Raw genomic sequence first — 25,343 nt, forward strand, 5'->3', positions numbered from 1 at the left:
ACAACTTCATATAAATAGCTGTAACTTTTGATAGAAGACTCGGATACACATGTTTATGGCTTTATCTTATAGAACTCAAGGTTCCCGTGCTGGGAAAACAGGTTTTGTAGCTGTTTGAGCTAAGATTTCCAAGTTATTCACATAATGAAAACATATACTTTGTTTCGGTCGAGTTCCCCATTCAAATGCATGTAACAGTGAGAAACGCACTGTCTTGGCGAAAGAAAGCGTTTTTGTACAACTTCATAGAAATAGCTGTAACTTTTGATAGAAGACTCAGACAAACATGTTTATGGCCTTATCTTATAGAACTCAAGGTCTCCGTGCTGGGAAAACAGGTTTTGTAGCTGTTTGAGCTAAGATTTCCAAGTTATTCACATAATGAAAACCTATACTTTGTTTCGGTGGAGTTCCCCATTCAAATGCATGTAACAGTGAGAAACGCACTGTCTTGGCGAAAGAAAGCGTTTTTGTACAACTTCATATAAATAGCTGTAACTTTTGATAGAAGACTCAGACAAACATGTTTATGGCTTTATCTTATAGAACTCAAGGTCTCCGTGCTGGGAAAACAGGTTTTGCAGCTGTTTGAGCTAAGATTTCCAAGTTATTCACATAATGAAAACCTATACTTTGTTTCGGTCGAGTTCCCCATTCAAATGCATGTAACAGTGAGAAACGCACTGTCTTGGCGAAAGAAAGCGTTTTTGTACAACTTCATAGAAATAGCTGTAACTTTTGATAGAAGACTCAGACAAACATGTTTATGGCCTTATCTTATAGAACTCAAGGTCTCCGTGCTGGGAAAACAGGTTTTGCAGCTGTTTGAGCTAAGATTTCCAAGTTATTCACATAATGAAAACCTATACTTTGTTTCGGTCGAGTTCCCCATTCAAATGCATGTAACAGTGAGAAACGCACTGTCTTGGCGAAAGAAAGCGTTTTTGTACAACTTCATATAAATAGCTGTAACTTTTGATAGAAGACTCGGATACACATGTTTATGGCTTTATCTTATAGAACTCAAGGTTCCCGTGCTGGGAAAACAGGTTTTGCAGCTGTTTGAGCTAAGATTTCCAAGTTATTCACATAATGAAAACCTATACTTTGTTTCGGTCGAGTTCCCCATTCAAATGCATGTAACAGTGAGAAACGCACTGTCTTGGCGAAAGAAAGGGTTTTTGTACAACTTCATAGAAATAGCTGTAACTTTTGATAGAAGACTCAGACAAACATGTTTATGGCTTTATCTTATAGAACTCAAGGTTCCCGTGCTGGGAAAACAGGTTTTGTAGCTGTTTGAGCTAAGATTTCCAAGTTATTCACATAATGAAAACCTATACTTTGTTTCGGTCGAGTTCCCCATTCAAATGCATGTAACAGTGAGAAACGCACTGTCTTGGCGAAAGAAAGCGTTTTTGTACAACTTCATAGAAATAGCTGTAACTTTTGATAGAAGACTCAGACAAACATGTTTATGGCCTTATATTATAGAACTCAAGGTCTCCGTGCTGGGAAAACAGGTTTTGCAGCTGTTTGAGCTATGATTTCCAAGTTATTCACATAATGAAAACCTATACTTTGTTTCGGTCGAGTTCCCCATTCAAATGCATGTAACAGTGAGAAACGCACTGTCTTGGCGAAAGAAAGCGTTTTTGTACAACTTCATAGAAATAGCTGTAACTTTTGATAGAAGACTCAGACAAACATGTTTATGGCCTTATATTATAGAACTCAAGGTCTCCGTGCTGGGAAAACAGGTTTTGCAGCTGTTTGAGCTAAGATTTCCAAGTTATTCACATAATGAAAACCTATACTTTGTTTCGGTCGAGTTCCCCATTCAAATGCATGTAACAGTGAGAAACGCACTGTCTTGGCGAAAGAAAGCGTTTTTGTACAACTTCATATAAATAGCTGTAACTTTTGATAGAAGACTCGGATACACATGTTTATGGCTTTATCTTATAGAACTCAAGGTTCCCGTGCTGGGAAAACAGGTTTTGTAGCTGTTTGAGCTAAGATTTCCAAGTTATTCACATAATGAAAACCTATACTTTGTTTCGGTCGAGTTCCCCATTCAAATGCATGTAACAGTGAGAAACGCACTGTCTTGGCGAAAGAAAGCGTTTTTGTACAACTTCATATAAATAGCTGTAACTTTTGATAGAAGACTCGGATACACATGTTTATGGCTTTATCTTATAGAACTCAAGGTTCCCGTGCTGGGAAAACAGGTTTTGTAGCTGTTTGAGCTAAGATTTCCAAGTTATTCACATAATGAAAACCTATACTTTGTTTCGGTCGAGTTCCCCATTCAAATGCATGTAACAGTGAGAAACGCACTGTCTTGGCGAAAGAAAGCGTTTTTGTACAACTTCATAGAAATAGCTGTAACTTTTGATAGAAGACTCAGACAAACATGTTTATGGCCTTATATTATAGAACTCAAGGTCCCCGTGCTGGGAAAACAGGTTTTGCAGCTGTTTGAGCTAAGATTTCCAAGTTATTCACATAATGAAAACCTATACTTTGTTTCGGTCGAGTTCCCCATTCAAATGCATGTAACAGTGAGAAACGCACTGTCTTGGCGAAAGAAAGCGTTTTTGTACAACTTCATATGAATAGCTGTAACTTTTGATAGAAGACTCGGATACACATGTTTATAGCTTTATCTTATAGAACTCAAGGTTCCCGTGCTGGGCAAACAGGTTTTGCAGCTGTTTGAGCTAAGATTTCCAAGTTATTCACATAATGAAAACCTATACTTTGTTTCGGTCGAGTTCCCCACTCAAATGCATGTAACAGTGAGAAACGCACTGTCTTGGCGAAAGAAAGCGTTTTTGTACAACTTCATAGAAATAGCTGTAACTTTTGATAGAAGACTCAGACAAACATGTTTATGGCCTTATATTATAGAACTCAAGGTCTCCGTGCTGGGAAAACAGGTTTTGCAGCTGTTTGAGCTAAGATTTCCAAGTTATTCACATAATGAAAACCTATACTTTGTTTCGGTCGAGTTCCCCATTCAAATGCATGTAACAGTGAGAAACGCACTGTCTTGGCGAAAGAAAGCGTTTTTGTACAACTTCATAGAAATAGCTGTAACTTTTGATAGAAGACTCAGACAAACATGTTTATGGCTTTATCTTATAGAACTCAAGGTCTCCGTGCTGGGAAAACAGGTTATGCAGCTGTTTGAGCTAAGATTTCCAAGTTATTCACATAATGGAAACCTATACTTTGTTTCGGTCGAGTTCCCCATTCAAATGCATGTAACAGTGAGAAACGCACTGTCTTGGCGAAAGAAAGCGTTTTTGTACAACTTCATAGAAATAGCTGTAACTTTTGATAGAAGACTCAGACAAACATGTTTATGGCCTTATCTTATAGAACTCAAGGTCTCCGTGCTGGGAAAACAGGTTTTGCAGCTGTTTGAGCTATGATTTTCAAGTTATTCACATAATGAAAACCTATACTTTGTTTCGGTCGAGTTCCCCATTCAAATGCATGTAACAGTGAGAAACGCACTGTCTTGGCGAAAGAAAGCGTTTTTGTACAACTTCATAGAAATAGCTGTAACTTTTGATAGAAGACTCAGACAAACATGTTTATGGCCTTATATTATAGAACTCAAGGTCTCCGTGCTGGGAAAACAGGTTTTGCAGCTGTTTGAGCTAAGATTTCCAAGTTATTCACATAATGAAAACCTATACTTTGTTTCGGTCGAGTTCCCCATTCAAATGCATGTAACAGTGAGAAACGCACTGTCTTGGCGAAAGAAAGCGTTTTTGTACAACTTCATAGAAATAGCTGTAACTTTTGATAGAAGACTCAGACAAACATGTTTATGGCCTTATATTATAGAACTCAAGGTCCACGTGCTGGGAAAACAGGTTTTGCAGCTGTTTGAGCTAAGATTTTCAAGCTATTCACATAATGAAAACGTATACTTTGTTTCGGTCGAGTTCCCCATTCAAATGCATGTAACAGTGAGAAACGCACTGTCTTGGCGAAAGAAAGCGTTTTTGTACAACTTCATAGAAATAGCTGTAACTTTTGATAGAAGACTCAGACAAACATGTTTATGGCCTTATATTATAGAACTCAAGGTCCCCGTGCTGGGAAAACAGGTTTTGCAGCTGTTTGAGCTAAGATTTCCAAGTTATTCACATAATGAAAACCTATACTTTGTTTCGGTCGAGTTCCCCATTCAAATGCATGTAACAGTGAGAAACGCACTGTCTTGGCGAAAGAAAGCGTTTTTGTACAACTTCATAGAAATAGCTGTAACTTTTGATAGAAGACTCGGATACACATGTTTATGGCTTTATCTTATAGAACTCAAGGTTCCCGTGCTGGGAAAACAGGTTTTGTAGCTGTTTGAGCTAAGATTTCCAAGTTATTCACATAATGAAAACCTATACTTTGTTTCGGTCGAGTTCCCCATTCAAATGCATGTAACAGTGAGAAACGCACTGTCTTGGCGAAAGAAAGCGTTTTTGTACAACTTCATAGAAATAGCTGTAACTTTTGATAGAAGACTCGGATACACATGTTTATGGCTTTATCTTATAGAACTCAAGGTTCCCGTGCTGGGAAAACAGGTTTTGTAGCTGTTTGAGCTAAGATTTCCAAGTTATTCACATAATGAAAACCTATACTTTGTTTCGGTCGAGTTCCCCATTCAAATGCATGTAACAGTGAGAAACGCACTGTCTTGGCGAAAGAAAGCGTTTTTGTACAACTTCATAGAAATAGCTGTAACTTTTGATAGAAGACTCAGACAAACATGTTTATGGCTTTATCTTATAGAACTCAAGGTCTCCGTGGGGGGAAAACAGGTTATGCAGCTGTTTGAGCTAAGATTTCCAAGTTATTCACATAATGAAAACCTATACTTTGTTTCGGTCGAGTTCCCCATTCAAATGCATGTAACAGTGAGAAACGCACTGTCTTGGCGAAAGAAAGCGTTTTTGTACAACTTCATAGAAATAGCTGTAACTTTTGATAGAAGACTCGGATACACATGTTTATGGCTTTATCTTATAGAACTCAAGGTTCCCGTGCTGGGAAAACAGGTTTTGCAGCTGTTTGAGCTAAGATTTCCAAGTTATTCACATAATGAAAACCTATACTTTGTTTCGGTCGAGTTCCCCATTCAAATGCATGTAACAGTGAGAAACGCACTGTCTTGGCGAAAGAAAGCGTTTTTGTACAACTTCATAGAAATAGCTGTAACTTTTGATAGAAGACTCAGACAAACATGTTTATGGCCTTATCTTATAGAACTCAAGGTCTCCGTGCTGGGAAAACAGGTTTTGTAGCTGTTTGAGCTAAGATTTCCAAGTTATTCACATAATGAAAACCTATACTTTGTTTCGGTGGAGTTCCCCATTCAAATGCATGTAACAGTGAGAAACGCACTGTCTTGGCGAAAGAAAGCGTTTTTGTACAACTTCATAGAAATAGCTGTAACTTTTGATAGAAGACTCGGACAAACATGTTTATGGCTTTATCTTATAGAACTCAAGGTCTCCGTGGGGGGAAAACAGGTTATGCAGCTGATGGAGCTAAGATTTCCAAGTTATTCACATAATGAAAACCTATACTTTGTTTCGGTCGAGTTCCCCATTCAAATGCATGTAACAGTGAGAAACGCACTGTCTTGGCGAAAGAAAGCGTTTTTGTACAACTTCATATAAATAGCTGTAACTTTTGATAGAAGACTCGGATACACATGTTTATGGCTTTATCTTATAGAACTCAAGGTTCCCGTGCTGGGAAAACAGGTTTTGTAGCTGTTTGAGCTAAGATTTCCAAGTTATTCACATAATGAAAACATATACTTTGTTTCGGTCGAGTTCCCCATTCAAATGCATGTAACAGTGAGAAACGCACTGTCTTGGCGAAAGAAAGCGTTTTTGTACAACTTCATATAAATAGCTGTAACTTTTGATAGAAGACTCGGATACACATGTTTATGGCTTTATCTTATAGAACTCAAGGTTCCCGTGCTGGGAAAACAGGTTTTGCAGCTGTTTGAGCTAAGATTTCCAAGTTATTCACATAATGAAAACCTATACTTTGTTTCGGTCGAGTTCCCCATTCAAATGCATGTAACAGTGAGAAACGCACTGTCTTGGCGAAAGAAAGGGTTTTTGTACAACTTCATAGAAATAGCTGTAACTTTTGATAGAAGACTCAGACAAACATGTTTATGGCTTTATCTTATAGAACTCAAGGTCTCCGTGCTGGGAAAACAGGTTTTGTAGCTGTTTGAGCTAAGATTTCCAAGTTATTCACATAATGAAAACCTATACTTTGTTTCGGTCGAGTTCCCCATTCAAATGCATGTAACAGTGAGAAACGCACTGTCTTGGCGAAAGAAAGCGTTTTTGTACAACTTCATATAAATAGCTGTAACTTTTGATAGAAGACTCAGACAAACATGTTTATGGCTTTATCTTATAGAACTCAAGGTCTCCGTGCTGGGAAAACAGGTTTTGCAGCTGTTTGAGCTAAGATTTCCAAGTTATTCACATAATGAAAACCTATACTTTGTTTCGGTCGAGTTCCCCATTCAAATGCATGTAACAGTGAGAAACGCACTGTCTTGGCGAAAGAAAGCGTTTTTGTACAACTTCATATAAATAGCTGTAACTTTTGATAGAAGACTCGGATACACATGTTTATGGCTTTATCTTATAGAACTCAAGGTTCCCGTGCTGGGAAAACAGGTTTTGTAGCTGTTTGAGCTACGATTTCCAAGTTATTCACATAATGAAAACCTATACTTTGTTTCGGTCGAGTTCCCCATTCAAATGCATGTAACAGTGAGAAACGCACTGTCTTGGCGAAAGAAAGCGTTTTTGTACAACTTCATATAAATAGCTGTAACTTTTGATAGAAGACTCAGACAAACATGTTTATGGCTTTATCTTATAGAACTCAAGGTCTCCGTGCTGGGAAAACAGGTTTTGCAGCTGTTTGAGCTAAGATTTCCAAGTTATTCACATAATGGAAACCTATACTTTGTTTCGGTCGAGTTCCCCATTCAAATGCATGTAACAGTGAGAAACGCACTGTCTTGGCGAAAGAAAGCGTTTTTGTACAACTTCATATGAATAGCTGTAACTTTTGATAGAAGACTCAGACAAACATGTTTATGGCTTTATCTTATAGAACTCAAGGTTCCCGTGCTGGGAAAACAGGTTTTGTAGCTGTTTGAGCTAAGATTTCCAAGTTATTCACATAATGAAAACCTATACTTTGTTTCGGTCGAGTTCCCCATTCAAATGCATGTAACAGTGAGAAACGCACTGTCTTGGCGAAAGAAAGCGTTTTTGTACAACTTCATAGAAATAGCTGTAACTTTTGATAGAAGACTCAGACAAACATGTTTATGGCCTTATATTATAGAACTCAAGGTCTCCGTGCTGGGAAAACAGGTTTTGCAGCTGTTTGAGCTATGATTTCCAAGTTATTCACATAATGAAAACCTATACTTTGTTTCGGTCGAGTTCCCCATTCAAATGCATGTAACAGTGAGAAACGCACTGTCTTGGCGAAAGAAAGCGTTTTTGTACAACTTCATAGAAATAGCTGTAACTTTTGATAGAAGACTCAGACAAACATGTTTATGGCCTTATATTATAGAACTCAAGGTCTCCGTGCTGGGAAAACAGGTTTTGCAGCTGTTTGAGCTAAGATTTCCAAGTTATTCACATAATGAAAACCTATACTTTGTTTCGGTCGAGTTCCCCATTCAAATGCATGTAACAGTGAGAAACGCACTGTCTTGGCGAAAGAAAGCGTTTTTGTACAACTTCATATAAATAGCTGTAACTTTTGATAGAAGACTCGGATACACATGTTTATGGCTTTATCTTATAGAACTCAAGGTTCCCGTGCTGGGAAAACAGGTTTTGTAGCTGTTTGAGCTAAGATTTCCAAGTTATTCACATAATGAAAACCTATACTTTGTTTCGGTCGAGTTCCCCATTCAAATGCATGTAACAGTGAGAAACGCACTGTCTTGGCGAAAGAAAGCGTTTTTGTACAACTTCATATGAATAGCTGTAACTTTTGATAGAAGACTCGGATACACATGTTTATAGCTTTATCTTATAGAACTCAAGGTTCCCGTGCTGGGCAAACAGGTTTTGCAGCTGTTTGAGCTAAGATTTCCAAGTTATTCACATAATGAAAACCTATACTTTGTTTCGGTCGAGTTCCCCATTCAAATGCATGTAACAGTGAGAAACGCACTGTCTTGGCGAAAGAAAGCGTTTTTGTACAACTTCATAGAAATAGCTGTAACTTTTGATAGAAGACTCAGACAAACATGTTTATGGCTTTATCTTATAGAACTCAAGGTCTCCGTGCTGGGAAAACAGGTTATGCAGCTGTTTGAGCTAAGATTTCCAAGTTATTCACATAATGGAAACCTATACTTTGTTTCGGTCGAGTTCCCCATTCAAATGCATGTAACAGTGAGAAACGCACTGTCTTGGCGAAAGAAAGCGTTTTTGTACAACTTCATAGAAATAGCTGTAACTTTTGATAGAAGACTCAGACAAACATGTTTATGGCCTTATCTTATAGAACTCAAGGTCTCCGTGCTGGGAAAACAGGTTTTGCAGCTGTTTGAGCTATGATTTCCAAGTTATTCACATAATGAAAACCTATACTTTGTTTCGGTCGAGTTCCCCATTCAAATGCATGTAACAGTGAGAAACGCACTGTCTTGGCGAAAGAAAGCGTTTTTGTACAACTTCATAGAAATAGCTGTAACTTTTGATAGAAGACTCAGACAAACATGTTTATGGCCTTATATTATAGAACTCAAGGTCTCCGTGCTGGGAAAACAGGTTTTGCAGCTGTTTGAGCTAAGATTTCCAAGTTATTCACATAATGAAAACCTATACTTTGTTTCGGTCGAGTTCCCCATTCAAATGCATGTAACAGTGAGAAACGCACTGTCTTGGCGAAAGAAAGCGTTTTTGTACAACTTCATAGAAATAGCTGTAACTTTTGATAGAAGACTCAGACAAACATGTTTATGGCCTTATATTATAGAACTCAAGGTCCACGTGCTGGGAAAACAGGTTTTGCAGCTGTTTGAGCTAAGATTTTCAAGCTATTCACATAATGAAAACGTATACTTTGTTTCGGTCGAGTTCCCCATTCAAATGCATGTAACAGTGAGAAACGCACTGTCTTGGCGAAAGAAAGCGTTTTTGTACAACTTCATAGAAATAGCTGTAACTTTTGATAGAAGACTCAGACAAACATGTTTATGGCCTTATATTATAGAACTCAAGGTCCCCGTGCTGGGAAAACAGGTTTTGCAGCTGTTTGAGCTAAGATTTCCAAGTTATTCACATAATGAAAACCTATACTTTGTTTCGGTCGAGTTCCCCATTCAAATGCATGTAACAGTGAGAAACGCACTGTCTTGGCGAAAGAAAGCGTTTTTGTACAACTTCATAGAAATAGCTGTAACTTTTGATAGAAGACTCGGATACACATGTTTATGGCTTTATCTTATAGAACTCAAGGTTCCCGTGCTGGGAAAACAGGTTTTGTAGCTGTTTGAGCTAAGATTTCCAAGTTATTCACATAATGAAAACCTATACTTTGTTTCGGTCGAGTTCCCCATTCAAATGCATGTAACAGTGAGAAACGCACTGTCTTGGCGAAAGAAAGCGTTTTTGTACAACTTCATAGAAATAGCTGTAACTTTTGATAGAAGACTCGGATACACATGTTTATGGCTTTATCTTATAGAACTCAAGGTTCCCGTGCTGGGAAAACAGGTTTTGTAGCTGTTTGAGCTAAGATTTCCAAGTTATTCACATAATGAAAACCTATACTTTGTTTCGGTCGAGTTCCCCATTCAAATGCATGTAACAGTGAGAAACGCACTGTCTTGGCGAAAGAAAGCGTTTTTGTACAACTTCATAGAAATAGCTGTAACTTTTGATAGAAGACTCAGACAAACATGTTTATGGCTTTATCTTATAGAACTCAAGGTCTCCGTGGGGGGAAAACAGGTTATGCAGCTGTTTGAGCTAAGATTTCCAAGTTATTCACATAATGAAAACCTATACTTTGTTTCGGTCGAGTTCCCCATTCAAATGCATGTAACAGTGAGAAACGCACTGTCTTGGCGAAAGAAAGCGTTTTTGTACAACTTCATAGAAATAGCTGTAACTTTTGATAGAAGACTCGGATACACATGTTTATGGCTTTATCTTATAGAACTCAAGGTTCCCGTGCTGGGAAAACAGGTTTTGCAGCTGTTTGAGCTAAGATTTCCAAGTTATTCACATAATGAAAACCTATACTTTGTTTCGGTCGAGTTCCCCATTCAAATGCATGTAACAGTGAGAAACGCACTGTCTTGGCGAAAGAAAGCGTTTTTGTACAACTTCATAGAAATAGCTGTAACTTTTGATAGAAGACTCAGACAAACATGTTTATGGCCTTATCTTATAGAACTCAAGGTCTCCGTGCTGGGAAAACAGGTTTTGTAGCTGTTTGAGCTAAGATTTCCAAGTTATTCACATAATGAAAACCTATACTTTGTTTCGGTCGAGTTCCCCATTCAAATGCATGTAACAGTGAGAAACGCACTGTCTTGGCGAAAGAAAGCGTTTTTGTACAACTTCATATAAATAGCTGTAACTTTTGATAGAAGACTCGGATACACATGTTTATGGCTTTATCTTATAGAACTCAAGGTTCCCGTGCTGGGAAAACAGGTTTTGTAGCTGTTTGAGCTAAGATTTCCAAGTTATTCACATAATGAAAACATATACTTTGTTTCGGTCGAGTTCCCCATTCAAATGCATGTAACAGTGAGAAACGCACTGTCTTGGCGAAAGAAAGCGTTTTTGTACAACTTCATAGAAATAGCTGTAACTTTTGATAGAAGACTCAGACAAACATGTTTATGGCCTTATCTTATAGAACTCAAGGTCTCCGTGCTGGGAAAACAGGTTTTGTAGCTGTTTGAGCTAAGATTTCCAAGTTATTCACATAATGAAAACCTATACTTTGTTTCGGTGGAGTTCCCCATTCAAATGCATGTAACAGTGAGAAACGCACTGTCTTGGCGAAAGAAAGCGTTTTTGTACAACTTCATATAAATAGCTGTAACTTTTGATAGAAGACTCAGACAAACATGTTTATGGCTTTATCTTATAGAACTCAAGGTCTCCGTGCTGGGAAAACAGGTTTTGCAGCTGTTTGAGCTAAGATTTCCAAGTTATTCACATAATGAAAACCTATACTTTGTTTCGGTCGAGTTCCCCATTCAAATGCATGTAACAGTGAGAAACGCACTGTCTTGGCGAAAGAAAGCGTTTTTGTACAACTTCATATAAATAGCTGTAACTTTTGATAGAAGACTCGGATACACATGTTTATGGCTTTATCTTATAGAACTCAAGGTTCCCGTGCTGGGAAAACAGGTTTTGTAGCTGTTTGAGCTAAGATTTCCAAGTTATTCACATAATGAAAACATATACTTTGTTTCGGTCGAGTTCCCCATTCAAATGCATGTAACAGTGAGAAACGCACTGTCTTGGCGAAAGAAAGCGTTTTTGTACAACTTCATAGAAATAGCTGTAACTTTTGATAGAAGACTCAGACAAACATGTTTATGGCCTTATCTTATAGAACTCAAGGTCTCCGTGCTGGGAAAACAGGTTTTGTAGCTGTTTGAGCTAAGATTTCCAAGTTATTCACATAATGAAAACCTATACTTTGTTTCGGTGGAGTTCCCCATTCAAATGCATGTAACAGTGAGAAACGCACTGTCTTGGCGAAAGAAAGCGTTTTTGTACAACTTCATATAAATAGCTGTAACTTTTGATAGAAGACTCAGACAAACATGTTTATGGCTTTATCTTATAGAACTCAAGGTCTCCGTGCTGGGAAAACAGGTTTTGCAGCTGTTTGAGCTAAGATTTCCAAGTTATTCACATAATGAAAACCTATACTTTGTTTCGGTCGAGTTCCCCATTCAAATGCATGTAACAGTGAGAAACGCACTGTCTTGGCGAAAGAAAGCGTTTTTGTACAACTTCATAGAAATAGCTGTAACTTTTGATAGAAGACTCAGACAAACATGTTTATGGCCTTATCTTATAGAACTCAAGGTCTCCGTGCTGGGAAAACAGGTTTTGCAGCTGTTTGAGCTAAGATTTCCAAGTTATTCACATAATGAAAACCTATACTTTGTTTCGGTCGAGTTCCCCATTCAAATGCATGTAACAGTGAGAAACGCACTGTCTTGGCGAAAGAAAGCGTTTTTGTACAACTTCATATAAATAGCTGTAACTTTTGATAGAAGACTCGGATACACATGTTTATGGCTTTATCTTATAGAACTCAAGGTTCCCGTGCTGGGAAAACAGGTTTTGCAGCTGTTTGAGCTAAGATTTCCAAGTTATTCACATAATGAAAACCTATACTTTGTTTCGGTCGAGTTCCCCATTCAAATGCATGTAACAGTGAGAAACGCACTGTCTTGGCGAAAGAAAGGGTTTTTGTACAACTTCATAGAAATAGCTGTAACTTTTGATAGAAGACTCAGACAAACATGTTTATGGCTTTATCTTATAGAACTCAAGGTCTCCGTGCTGGGAAAACAGGTTTTGTAGCTGTTTGAGCTAAGATTTCCAAGTTATTCACATAATGAAAACCTATACTTTGTTTCGGTCGAGTTCCCCATTCAAATGCATGTAACAGTGAGAAACGCACTGTCTTGGCGAAAGAAAGCGTTTTTGTACAACTTCATATAAATAGCTGTAACTTTTGATAGAAGACTCAGACAAACATGTTTATGGCTTTATCTTATAGAACTCAAGGTCTCCGTGCTGGGAAAACAGGTTTTGCAGCTGTTTGAGCTAAGATTTCCAAGTTATTCACATAATGAAAACCTATACTTTGTTTTGGTCGAGTTCCCCATTCAAATGCATGTAACAGTGAGAAACGCACTGTCTTGGCGAAAGAAAGCGTTTTTGTACAACTTCATATAAATAGCTGTAACTTTTGATAGAAGACTCGGATACACATGTTTATGGCTTTATCTTATAGAACTCAAGGTTCCCGTGCTGGGAAAACAGGTTTTGTAGCTGTTTGAGCTACGATTTCCAAGTTATTCACATAATGAAAACCTATACTTTGTTTCGGTCGAGTTCCCCATTCAAATGCATGTAACAGTGAGAAACGCACTGTCTTGGCGAAAGAAAGCGTTTTTGTACAACTTCATATAAATAGCTGTAACTTTTGATAGAAGACTCAGACAAACATGTTTATGGCTTTATCTTATAGAACTCAAGGTCTCCGTGCTGGGAAAACAGGTTTTGCAGCTGTTTGAGCTAAGATTTCCAAGTTATTCACATAATGGAAACCTATACTTTGTTTCGGTCGAGTTCCCCATTCAAATGCATGTAACAGTGAGAAACGCACTGTCTTGGCGAAAGAAAGCGTTTTTGTACAACTTCATATGAATAGCTGTAACTTTTGATAGAAGACTCAGACAAACATGTTTATGGCTTTATCTTATAGAACTCAAGGTTCCCGTGCTGGGAAAACAGGTTTTGTAGCTGTTTGAGCTAAGATTTCCAAGTTATTCACATAATGAAAACCTATACTTTGTTTCGGTCGAGTTCCCCATTCAAATGCATGTAACAGTGAGAAACGCACTGTCTTGGCGAAAGAAAGCGTTTTTGTACAACTTCATAGAAATAGCTGTAACTTTTGATAGAAGACTCAGACAAACATGTTTATGGCCTTATATTATAGAACTCAAGGTCTCCGTGCTGGGAAAACAGGTTTTGCAGCTGTTTGAGCTATGATTTCCAAGTTATTCACATAATGAAAACCTATACTTTGTTTCGGTCGAGTTCCCCATTCAAATGCATGTAACAGTGAGAAACGCACTGTCTTGGCGAAAGAAAGCGTTTTTGTACAACTTCATAGAAATAGCTGTAACTTTTGATAGAAGACTCAGACAAACATGTTTATGGCCTTATATTATAGAACTCAAGGTCTCCGTGCTGGGAAAACAGGTTTTGCAGCTGTTTGAGCTAAGATTTCCAAGTTATTCACATAATGAAAACCTATACTTTGTTTCGGTCGAGTTCCCCATTCAAATGCATGTAACAGTGAGAAACGCACTGTCTTGGCGAAAGAAAGCGTTTTTGTACAACTTCATATAAATAGCTGTAACTTTTGATAGAAGACTCGGATACACATGTTTATGGCTTTATCTTATAGAACTCAAGGTTCCCGTGCTGGGAAAACAGGTTTTGTAGCTGTTTGAGCTAAGATTTCCAAGTTATTCACATAATGAAAACCTATACTTTGTTTCGGTCGAGTTCCCCATTCAAATGCATGTAACAGTGAGAAACGCACTGTCTTGGCGAAAGAAAGCGTTTTTGTACAACTTCATATAAATAGCTGTAACTTTTGATAGAAGACTCGGATACACATGTTTATGGCTTTATCTTATAGAACTCAAGGTTCCCGTGCTGGGAAAACAGGTTTTGTAGCTGTTTGAGCTAAGATTTCCAAGTTATTCACATAATGAAAACCTATACTTTGTTTCGGTCGAGTTCCCCATTCAAATGCATGTAACAGTGAGAAACGCACTGTCTTGGCGAAAGAAAGCGTTTTTGTACAACTTCATAGAAATAGCTGTAACTTTTGATAGAAGACTCAGACAAACATGTTTATGGCCTTATATTATAGAACTCAAGGTCCCCGTGCTGGGAAAACAGGTTTTGCAGCTGTTTGAGCTAAGATTTCCAAGTTATTCACATAATGAAAACCTATACTTTGTTTCGGTCGAGTTCCCCATTCAAATGCATGTAACAGTGAGAAACGCACTGTCTTGGCGAAAGAAAGCGTTTTTGTACAACTTCATATGAATAGCTGTAACTTTTGATAGAAGACTCGGATACACATGTTTATAGCTTTATCTTATAGAACTCAAGGTTCCCGTGCTGGGCAAACAGGTTTTGCAGCTGTTTGAGCTAAGATTTCCAAGTTATTCACATAATGAAAACCTATACTTTGTTTCGGTCGAGTTCCCCATTCAAATGCATGTAACAGTGAGAAACGCACTGTCTTGGCGAAAGAAAGCGTTTTTGTACAACTTCATAGAAATAGCTGTAACTTTTGATAGAAGACTCAGACAAACATGTTTATGGCCTTATATTATAGAACTCAAGGTCTCCGTGCTGGGAAAACAGGTTTTGCAGCTGTTTGAGCTAAGATTTCCAAGTTATTCACATAATGAAAACCTATACTTTGTTTCGGTCGAGTTCCCCATTCAAATGCATGTAACAGTGAGAAACGCACTGTCTTGGCGAAAGAAAGCGTTTTTGTACAACTTCATAGAAATAGCTGTAACTTTTGATAGAAGACTCAGACAAACATGTTTATGGCCTTATATTATAGAACTCAAGGTCCACGTGCTGGGAAAACAGGTTTTGCAGCTGTTTGAGCTAAGATTTTCAAGCTATTCACATAATGAAAACGTATACTTTGTTTCGGTCGAGTTCCCCATTCAAATGCATGTAACAGTGAGAAACGCACTGTCTTGGCGAAAGAAAGCGTTTTTGTACAACTTCATAGAAATAGCTGTAACTTTTGATAGAAGACTCAGACAAACATGTTTATGGCCTTATATTATAGAACTCAAGGTCCCCGTGCTGGGAAAACAGGTTTTGCAGCTGTTTGAGCTAAGATTTCCAAGTTATTCACATAATGAAAACCTATACTTTGTTTCGGTCGAGTTCCCCATTCAAATGCATGTAACAGTGAGAAACGCACTGTCTTGGCGAAAGAAAGCGTTTTTGTACAACTTCATAGAAATAGCTGTAACTTTTGATAGAAGACTCGGATACACATGTTTATGGCTTTATCTTATAGAACTCAAGGTTCCCGTGCTGGGAAAACAGGTTTTGTAGCTGTTTGAGCTAAGATTTCCAAGTTATTCACATAATGAAAACCTATACTTTGTTTCGGTCGAGTTCCCCATTCAAATGCATGTAACAGTGAGAAACGCACTGTCTTGGCGAAAGAAAGCGTTTTTGTACAACTTCATAGAAATAGCTGTAACTTTTGATAGAAGACTCGGATACACATGTTTATGGCTTTATCTTATAGAACTCAAGGTTCCCGTGCTGGGAAAACAGGTTTTGTAGCTGTTTGAGCTAAGATTTCCAAGTTATTCACATAATGAAAACCTATACTTTGTTTCGGTCGAGTTCCCCATTCAAATGCATGTAACAGTGAGAAACGCACTGTCTTGGCGAAAGAAAGCGTTTTTGTACAACTTCATAGAAATAGCTGTAACTTTTGATAGAAGACTCAGACAAACATGTTTATGGCTTTATCTTATAGAACTCAAGGTCTCCGTGGGGGGAAAACAGGTTATGCAGCTGTTTGAGCTAAGATTTCCAAGTTATTCACATAATGAAAACCTATACTTTGTTTCGGTCGAGTTCCCCATTCAAATGCATGTAACAGTGAGAAACGCACTGTCTTGGCGAAAGAAAGCGTTTTTGTACAACTTCATAGAAATAGCTGTAACTTTTGATAGAAGACTCGGATACACATGTTTATGGCTTTATCTTATAGAACTCAAGGTTCCCGTGCTGGGAAAACAGGTTTTGCAGCTGTTTGAGCTAAGATTTCCAAGTTATTCACATAATGAAAACCTATACTTTGTTTCGGTCGAGTTCCCCATTCAAATGCATGTAACAGTGAGAAACGCACTGTCTTGGCGAAAGAAAGCGTTTTTGTACAACTTCATAGAAATAGCTGTAACTTTTGATAGAAGACTCAGACAAACATGTTTATGGCCTTATCTTATAGAACTCAAGGTCTCCGTGCTGGGAAAACAGGTTTTGTAGCTGTTTGAGCTAAGATTTCCAAGTTATTCACATAATGAAAACCTATACTTTGTTTCGGTGGAGTTCCCCATTCAAATGCATGTAACAGTGAGAAACGCACTGTCTTGGCGAAAGAAAGCGTTTTTGTACAACTTCATAGAAATAGCTGTAACTTTTGATAGAAGACTCGGACAAACATGTTTATGGCTTTATCTTATAGAACTCAAGGTCTCCGTGGGGGGAAAACAGGTTATGCAGCTGATGGAGCTAAGATTTCCAAGTTATTCACATAATGAAAACCTATACTTTGTTTCGGTCGAGTTCCCCATTCAAATGCATGTAACAGTGAGAAACGCACTGTCTTGGCGAAAGAAAGCGTTTTTGTACAACTTCATATAAATAGCTGTAACTTTTGATAGAAGACTCGGATACACATGTTTATGGCTTTATCTTATAGAACTCAAGGTTCCCGTGCTGGGAAAACAGGTTTTGTAGCTGTTTGAGCTAAGATTTCCAAGTTATTCACATAATGAAAACATATACTTTGTTTCGGTCGAGTTCCCCATTCAAATGCATGTAACAGTGAGAAACGCACTGTCTTGGCGAAAGAAAGCGTTTTTGTACAACTTCATAGAAATAGCTGTAACTTTTGATAGAAGACTCGGACAAACATGTTTATGGCTTTATCTTATAGAACTCAAGGTCTCCGTGGGGGGAAAACAGGTTATGCAGCTGATGGAGCTAAGATTTCCAAGTTATTCACATAATGAAAACCTATACTTTGTTTCGGTCGAGTTCCCCATTCAAATGCATGTAACAGTGAGAAACGCACTGTCTTGGCGAAAGAAAGCGTTTTTGTACAACTTCATAGAAATAGCTGTAACTTTTGATAGAAGACTCGGACAAACATGTTTATGGCTTTATCTTATAGAACTCAAGGTCTCCGTGGGGGGAAAACAGGTTATGCAGCTGATGGAGCTAAGATTTCCAAGTTATTCACATAATGAAAACCTATACTTTGTTTCGGTCGAGTTCCCCATTCAAATGCATGTAACAGTGAGAAACGCACTGTCTTGGCGAAAGAAAGCGTTTTTGTACAACTTCATATAAATAGCTGTAACTTTTGATAGAAGACTCGGATACACATGTTTATGGCTTTATCTTATAGAACTCAAGGTTCCCGTGCTGGGAAAACAGGTTTTGTAGCTGTTTGAGCTAAGATTTCCAAGTTATTCACATAATGAAAACATATACTTTGTTTCGGTCGAGTTCCCCATTCAAATGCATGTAACAGTGAGAAACGCACTGTCTTGGCGAAAGAAAGCGTTTTTGTACAACTTCATATAAATAGCTGTAACTTTTGATAGAAGACTCGGATACACATGTTTATGGCTTTATCTTATAGAACTCAAGGTTCCCGTGCTGGGAAAACAGGTTTTGTAGCTGTTTGAGCTAAGATTTCCAAGTTATTCACATAATGAAAACCTATACTTTGTTTCGGTCGAGTTCCCCATTCAAATGCATGTAACAGTGAGAAACGCACTGTCTTGGCGAAAGAAAGCGTTTTTGTACAACTTCATATAAATAGCTGTAACTTTTGATAGAAGACTCGGATACACATGTTTATGGCTTTATCTTATAGAACTCAAGGTTCCCGTGCTGGGAAAACAGGTTTTGTAGCTGTTTGAGCTAAGATTTCCAAGTTATTCACATAATGAAAACCTATACTTTGTTTCGGTCGAGTTCCCCATTCAAATGCATGTAACAGTGAGAAACGCACTGTCTTGGCGAAAGAAAGCGTTTTTGTACAACTTCATATGAATAGCTGTAACTTTTGATAGAAGACTCGGATACACATGTTTATAGCTTTATCTTATAGAACTCAAGGTTCCCGTGCTGGGCAAACAGGTTTTGCAGCTGTTTGAGCTAAGATTTCCAAGTTATTCACATAATGAAAACCTATACTTTGTTTCGGTCGAGTTCCCCATTCAAATGCATGTAACAGTGAGAAACGCACTGTCTTGGCGAAAGAAAGCGTTTTTGTACAACTTCATAGAAATAGCTGTAACTTTTGATAGAAGACTCAGACAAACATGTTTATGGCCTTATATTATAGAACTCAAGGTCTCCGTGCTGGGAAAACAGGTTTTGCAGCTGTTTGAGCTAAGATTTCCAAGTTATTCACATAATGAAAACCTATACTTTGTTTCGGTCGAGTTCCCCATTCAAATGCATGTAACAGTGAGAAACGCACTGTCTTGGCGAAAGAAAGCGTTTTTGTACAACTTCATAGAAATAGCTGTAACTTTTGATAGAAGACTCAGACAAACATGTTTATGGCTTTATCTTATAGAACTCAAGGTCTCCGTGCTGGGAAAACAGGTTATGCAGCTGTTTGAGCTAAGATTTCCAAGTTATTCACATAATGGAAACCTATACTTTGTTTCGGTCGAGTTCCCCATTCAAATGCATGTAACAGTGAGAAACGCACTGTCTTGGCGAAAGAAAGCGTTTTTGTACAACTTCATAGAAATAGCTGTAACTTTTGATAGAAGACTCAGACAAACATGTTTATGGCCTTATCTTATAGAACTCAAGGTCTCCGTGCTGGGAAAACAGGTTTTGCAGCTGTTTGAGCTATGATTTCCAAGTTATTCACATAATGAAAACCTATACTTTGTTTCGGTCGAGTTCCCCATTCAAATGCATGTAACAGTGAGAAACGCACTGTCTTGGCGAAAGAAAGCGTTTTTGTACAACTTCATAGAAATAGCTGTAACTTTTGATAGAAGACTCAGACAAACATGTTTATGGCCTTATATTATAGAACTCAAGGTCTCCGTGCTGGGAAAACAGGTTTTGCAGCTGTTTGAGCTAAGATTTCCAAGTTATTCACATAATGAAAACCTATACTTTGTTTCGGTCGAGTTCCCCATTCAAATGCATGTAACAGTGAGAAACGCACTGTCTTGGCGAAAGAAAGCGTTTTTGTACAACTTCATAGAAATAGCTGTAACTTTTGATAGAAGACTCAGACAAACATGTTTATGGCCTTATATTATAGAACTCAAGGTCCCCGTGCTGGGAAAACAGGTTTTGCAGCTGTTTGAGCTAAGATTTCCAAGTTATTCACATAATGAAAACCTATACTTTGTTTCGGTCGAGTTCCCCATTCAAATGCATGTAACAGTGAGAAACGCACTGTCTTGGCGAAAGAAAGCGTTTTTGTACAACTTCATAGAAATAGCTGTAACTTTTGATAGAAGACTCGGATACACATGTTTATGGCTTTATCTTATAGAACTCAAGGTTCCCGTGCTGGGAAAACAGGTTTTGTAGCTGTTTGAGCTAAGATTTCCAAGTTATTCACATAATGAAAACCTATACTTTGTTTCGGTCGAGTTCCCCATTCAAATGCATGTAACAGTGAGAAACGCACTGTCTTGGCGAAAGAAAGCGTTTTTGTACAACTTCATAGAAATAGCTGTAACTTTTGATAGAAGACTCGGATACACATGTTTATGGCTTTATCTTATAGAACTCAAGGTTCCCGTGCTGGGAAAACAGGTTTTGTAGCTGTTTGAGCTAAGATTTCCAAGTTATTCACATAATGAAAACCTATACTTTGTTTCGGTCGAGTTCCCCATTCAAATGCATGTAACAGTGAGAAACGCACTGTCTTGGCGAAAGAAAGCGTTTTTGTACAACTTCATAGAAATAGCTGTAACTTTTGATAGAAGACTCAGACAAACATGTTTATGGCTTTATCTTATAGAACTCAAGGTCTCCGTGGGGGGAAAACAGGTTATGCAGCTGTTTGAGCTAAGATTTCCAAGTTATTCACATAATGAAAACCTATACTTTGTTTCGGTCGAGTTCCCCATTCAAATGCATGTAACAGTGAGAAACGCACTGTCTTGGCGAAAGAAAGCGTTTTTGTACAACTTCATAGAAATAGCTGTAACTTTTGATAGAAGACTCGGATACACATGTTTATGGCTTTATCTTATAGAACTCAAGGTTCCCGTGCTGGGAAAACAGGTTTTGCAGCTGTTTGAGCTAAGATTTCCAAGTTATTCACATAATGAAAACCTATACTTTGTTTCGGTCGAGTTCCCCATTCAAATGCATGTAACAGTGAGAAACGCACTGTCTTGGCGAAAGAAAGCGTTTTTGTACAACTTCATATAAATAGCTGTAACTTTTGATAGAAGACTCGGATACACATGTTTATGGCTTTATCTTATAGAACTCAAGGTTCCCATGCTGGGAAAACAGGTTTTGTAGCTGTTTGAGCTAAGATTTCCAAGTTATTCACATAATGAAAACATATACTTTGTTTCGGTCGAGTTCCCCATTCAAATGCATGTAACAGTGAGAAACGCACTGTCTTGGCGAAAGAAAGCGTTTTTGTACAACTTCATAGAAATAGCTGTAACTTTTGATAGAAGACTCGGACAAACATGTTTATGGCTTTATCTTATAGAACTCAAGGTCTCCGTGGGGGGAAAACAGGTTATGCAGCTGATCGAGCTAAGATTTCCAAGTTATTCACATAATGAAAACCTATACTTTGTTTCGGTCGAGTTCCCCATTCAAATGCATGTAACAGTGAGAAACGCACTGTCTTGGCGAAAGAAAGCGTTTTTGTACAACTTCATATAAATAGCTGTAACTTTTGATAGAAGACTCGGATACACATGTTTATGGCTTTATCTTATAGAACTCAAGGTTCCCGTGCTGGGAAAACAGGTTTTGTAGCTGTTTGAGCTAAGATTTCCAAGTTATTCACATAATGAAAACATATACTTTGTTTCGGTCGAGTTCCCCATTCAAATGCATGTAACAGTGAGAAACGCACTGTCTTGGCGAAAGAAAGCGTTTTTGTACAACTTCATAGAAATAGCTGTAACTTTTGATAGAAGACTCGGACAAACATGTTTATGGCTTTATCTTATAGAACTCAAGGTCTCCGTGGGGGGAAAACAGGTTATGCAGCTGATGGAGCTAAGATTTCCAAGTTATTCACATAATGAAAACCTATACTTTGTTTCGGTCGAGTTCCCCATTCAAATGCATGTAACAGTGAGAAACGCACTGTCTTGGCGAAAGAAAGCGTTTTTGTACAACTTCATAGAAATAGCTGTAACTTTTGATAGAAGACTCGGACAAACATGTTTATGGCTTTATCTTATAGAACTCAAGGTCTCCGTGGGGGGAAAACAGGTTATGCAGCTGATGGAGCTAAGATTTCCAAGTTATTCACATAATGAAAACCTATACTTTGTTTCGGTCGAGTTCCCCATTCAAATGCATGTAACAGTGAGAAACGCACTGTCTTGGCGAAAGAAAGCGTTTTTGTACAACTTCATATAAATAGCTGTAACTTTTGATAGAAGACTCGGATACACATGTTTATGGCTTTATCTTATAGAACTCAAGGTTCCCGTGCTGGGAAAACAGGTTTTGTAGCTGTTTGAGCTAAGATTTCCAAGTTATTCACATAATGAAAACATATACTTTGTTTCGGTCGAGTTCCCCATTCAAATGCATGTAACAGTGAGAAACGCACTGTCTTGGCGAAAGAAAGCGTTTTTGTACAACTTCATATAAATAGCTGTAACTTTTGATAGAAGACTCGGATACACATGTTTATGGCTTTATCTTATAGAACTCAAGGTCTCCGTGCTGGGAAAACAGGTTTTGCAGCTGTTTGAGCTAAGATTTCCAAGTTATTCACATAATGAAAACCTATACTTTGTTTCGGTCGAGTTCCCCATTCAAATGCATGTAACAGTGAGAAACGCACTGTCTTGGCGAAAGAAAGCTATTTTGTACAACTTCATAGAAATAGCTGTAACTTTTGATAGAAGACTCGGATACACATGTTTATGGCTTTATCTTATAGAACTCAAGGTCTCCGTGCTGGGAAAACAGGTTTTGCAGCTGTTTGAGCTAAGATTTCCAAGTTATTCACATAATGAAAACTTGTACTTTGTTTCGGTCGAGTTCCCCAATCAAATGCATGTAACAGTGAGAAACGCACTGTCTTGGCGAAAGAAAGCGTTTTTGTACAACTTCATAGAAATAGCTGTAACTTTTGATAGAAGACTCAGACAAACATGTTTATGGCTTTATCTTATAGAACTCAAGGTCTCCGTGCTGGGAAAACAGGTTTTGCAGCTGTTTGAGCTAAGATTTCCAAGTTATTCACATAATGAAAACCTATACTTTGTTTCGGTGGAATTCCCCATTCAAATGCATGTAACAGTGAGAAACGCACTGTCTTGGCGAAAGAAAGCGTTTTTGTACAACTTCATAGAAATAGCTGTAACTTTTGATAGAAGACTCAGACAAACATGTTTATGGCCTTATCTTATAGAACTCAAGGTCTCCGTGCTGGGAAAACAGGTTTTGCAGCTGTTTGAGCTAAGATTTCCAAGTTATTCACATAATGAAAACCTATACTTTGTTTCGGTCGAGTTCCCCATTCAAATGCATGTAACAGTGAGAAACGCACTGTCTTGGCGAAAGAAAGCGTTTTTCTACAACTTCATAGAAATAGCTGTAACTTTTGATAGAAGACTCAGACAAACATGTTTATGGCCTTATATTATAGAACTCAAGGTCCCCGTGCTGGGAAAACAGGTTTTGCAGCTGTTTGAGCTAAGATTTCCAAGTTATTCACGTAATGAAAACCTATACTTTGTTTTGGTCGAGTTCCCCATTCAAATGCATGTAACAGTGAGAAACGCACTGTCTTGGCGAAAGAAAGCGTTTTTGTACAACTTCATATAAATAGCTGTAACTTTTGATAGAAGACTCGGATACACATGTTTATGGCTTTATCTTATAGAACTCAAGGTTCCCGTGCTGGGAAAACAGGTTTTGTAGCTGTTTGAGCTAAGATTTCCAAGTTATTCACATAATGAAAACCTATACTTTGTTTCGGTCGAGTTCCCCATTCAAATGCATGTAACAGTGAGAAACGCACTGTCTTGGCGAAAGAAAGCGTTTTTGTACAACTTCATAGAAATAGCTGTAACTTTTGATAGAAGACTCAGACAAACATGTTTATGGCTTTATCTTATAGAACTCAAGGTCCCCGTGCTGGGAAAACAGGTTTTGCAGCTGTTTGAGCTAAGATTTCCAAGTTATTCACATAATGAAAACCTATACTTTGTTTCGGTCGAGTTCCCCATTCAAATGCATGTAACAGTGAGAAACACACTGTCTTGGCGAAAGAAAGCGTTTTTGTACAACTTCATAGAAATAGCTGTAACTTTTGATAGAAGACTCGGACAAACATGTTTATGGCTTTATCTTATAGAACTCAAGGTCTCCGTGCTGGGAAAACAGGTTATGCAGCTGTTTGAGCTAAGATTTCCAAGTTATTCACATAATGAAAACCTATACTTTGTTTCGGTCGAGTTCCCCATTCAAATGCATGTAACAGTGAGAAACGCACTGTCTTGGCGAAAGAAAGCGTTTTTGTACAACTTCATAGGAATAGCTGTAACTTTTGATAGAAGACTCGGATACACATGTTTATGGCTTTATCTTATAGAACTCAAGGTTCCCGTGCTGGGAAAACAGGTTTTGCAGCTGTTTGAGCTAAGATTTCCAAGTTATTCACATAATGAAAACCTATACTTTGTTTCGGTCGAGTTCCCCATTCAAATGCATGTAACAGTGAGAAACGCACTGTCTTGGCGAAAGAAAGCGTTTTTGTACAACTTCATAGAAATAGCTGTAACTTTTGATAGAAGACTCAGACAAACATGTTTATGGCCTTATCTTATAGAACTCAAGGTCTCCGTGCTGGGAAAACAGGTTTTGCAGCTGTTTGAGCTAAGATTTCCAAGTTATTCACATAATGAAAACCTATACTTTGTTTCGGTCGAGTTCCCCATTCAAATGCATGTAACAGTGAGAAACGCACTGTCTTGGCGAAAGAAAGCGTTTTTGTACAACTTCATAGAAATAGCTGTAACTTTTGATAGAAGACTCAGACAAACATGTTTATGGCCTTATATTATAGAACTCAAGGTCCCCGTGCTGGGAAAACAGGTTTTGCAGCTGTTTGAGCTAAGATTTCCAAGTTATTCACGTAATGAAAACCTATACTTTGTTTTGGTCGAGTTCCCCATTCAAATGCATGTAACAGTGAGAAACGCACTGTCTTGGCGAAAGAAAGCGTTTTTGTACAACTTCATATAAATAGCTGTAACTTTTGATAGAAGACTCGGATACACATGTTTATGGCTTTATCTTATAGAACTCAAGGTTCCCGTGCTGGGAAAACAGGTTTTGTAGCTGTTTGAGCTAAGATTTCCAAGTTATTCACATAATGAAAACCTATACTTTGTTTCGGTCGAGTTCCCCATTCAAATGCATGTAACAGTGAGAAACGCACTGTCTTGGCGA

This window comes from Maylandia zebra, linkage group LG5 (genome assembly GCF_041146795.1).
Source record: "Maylandia zebra isolate NMK-2024a linkage group LG5, Mzebra_GT3a, whole genome shotgun sequence".
Classification (NCBI taxonomy): Eukaryota; Metazoa; Chordata; class Actinopteri; order Cichliformes; family Cichlidae; genus Maylandia; species Maylandia zebra.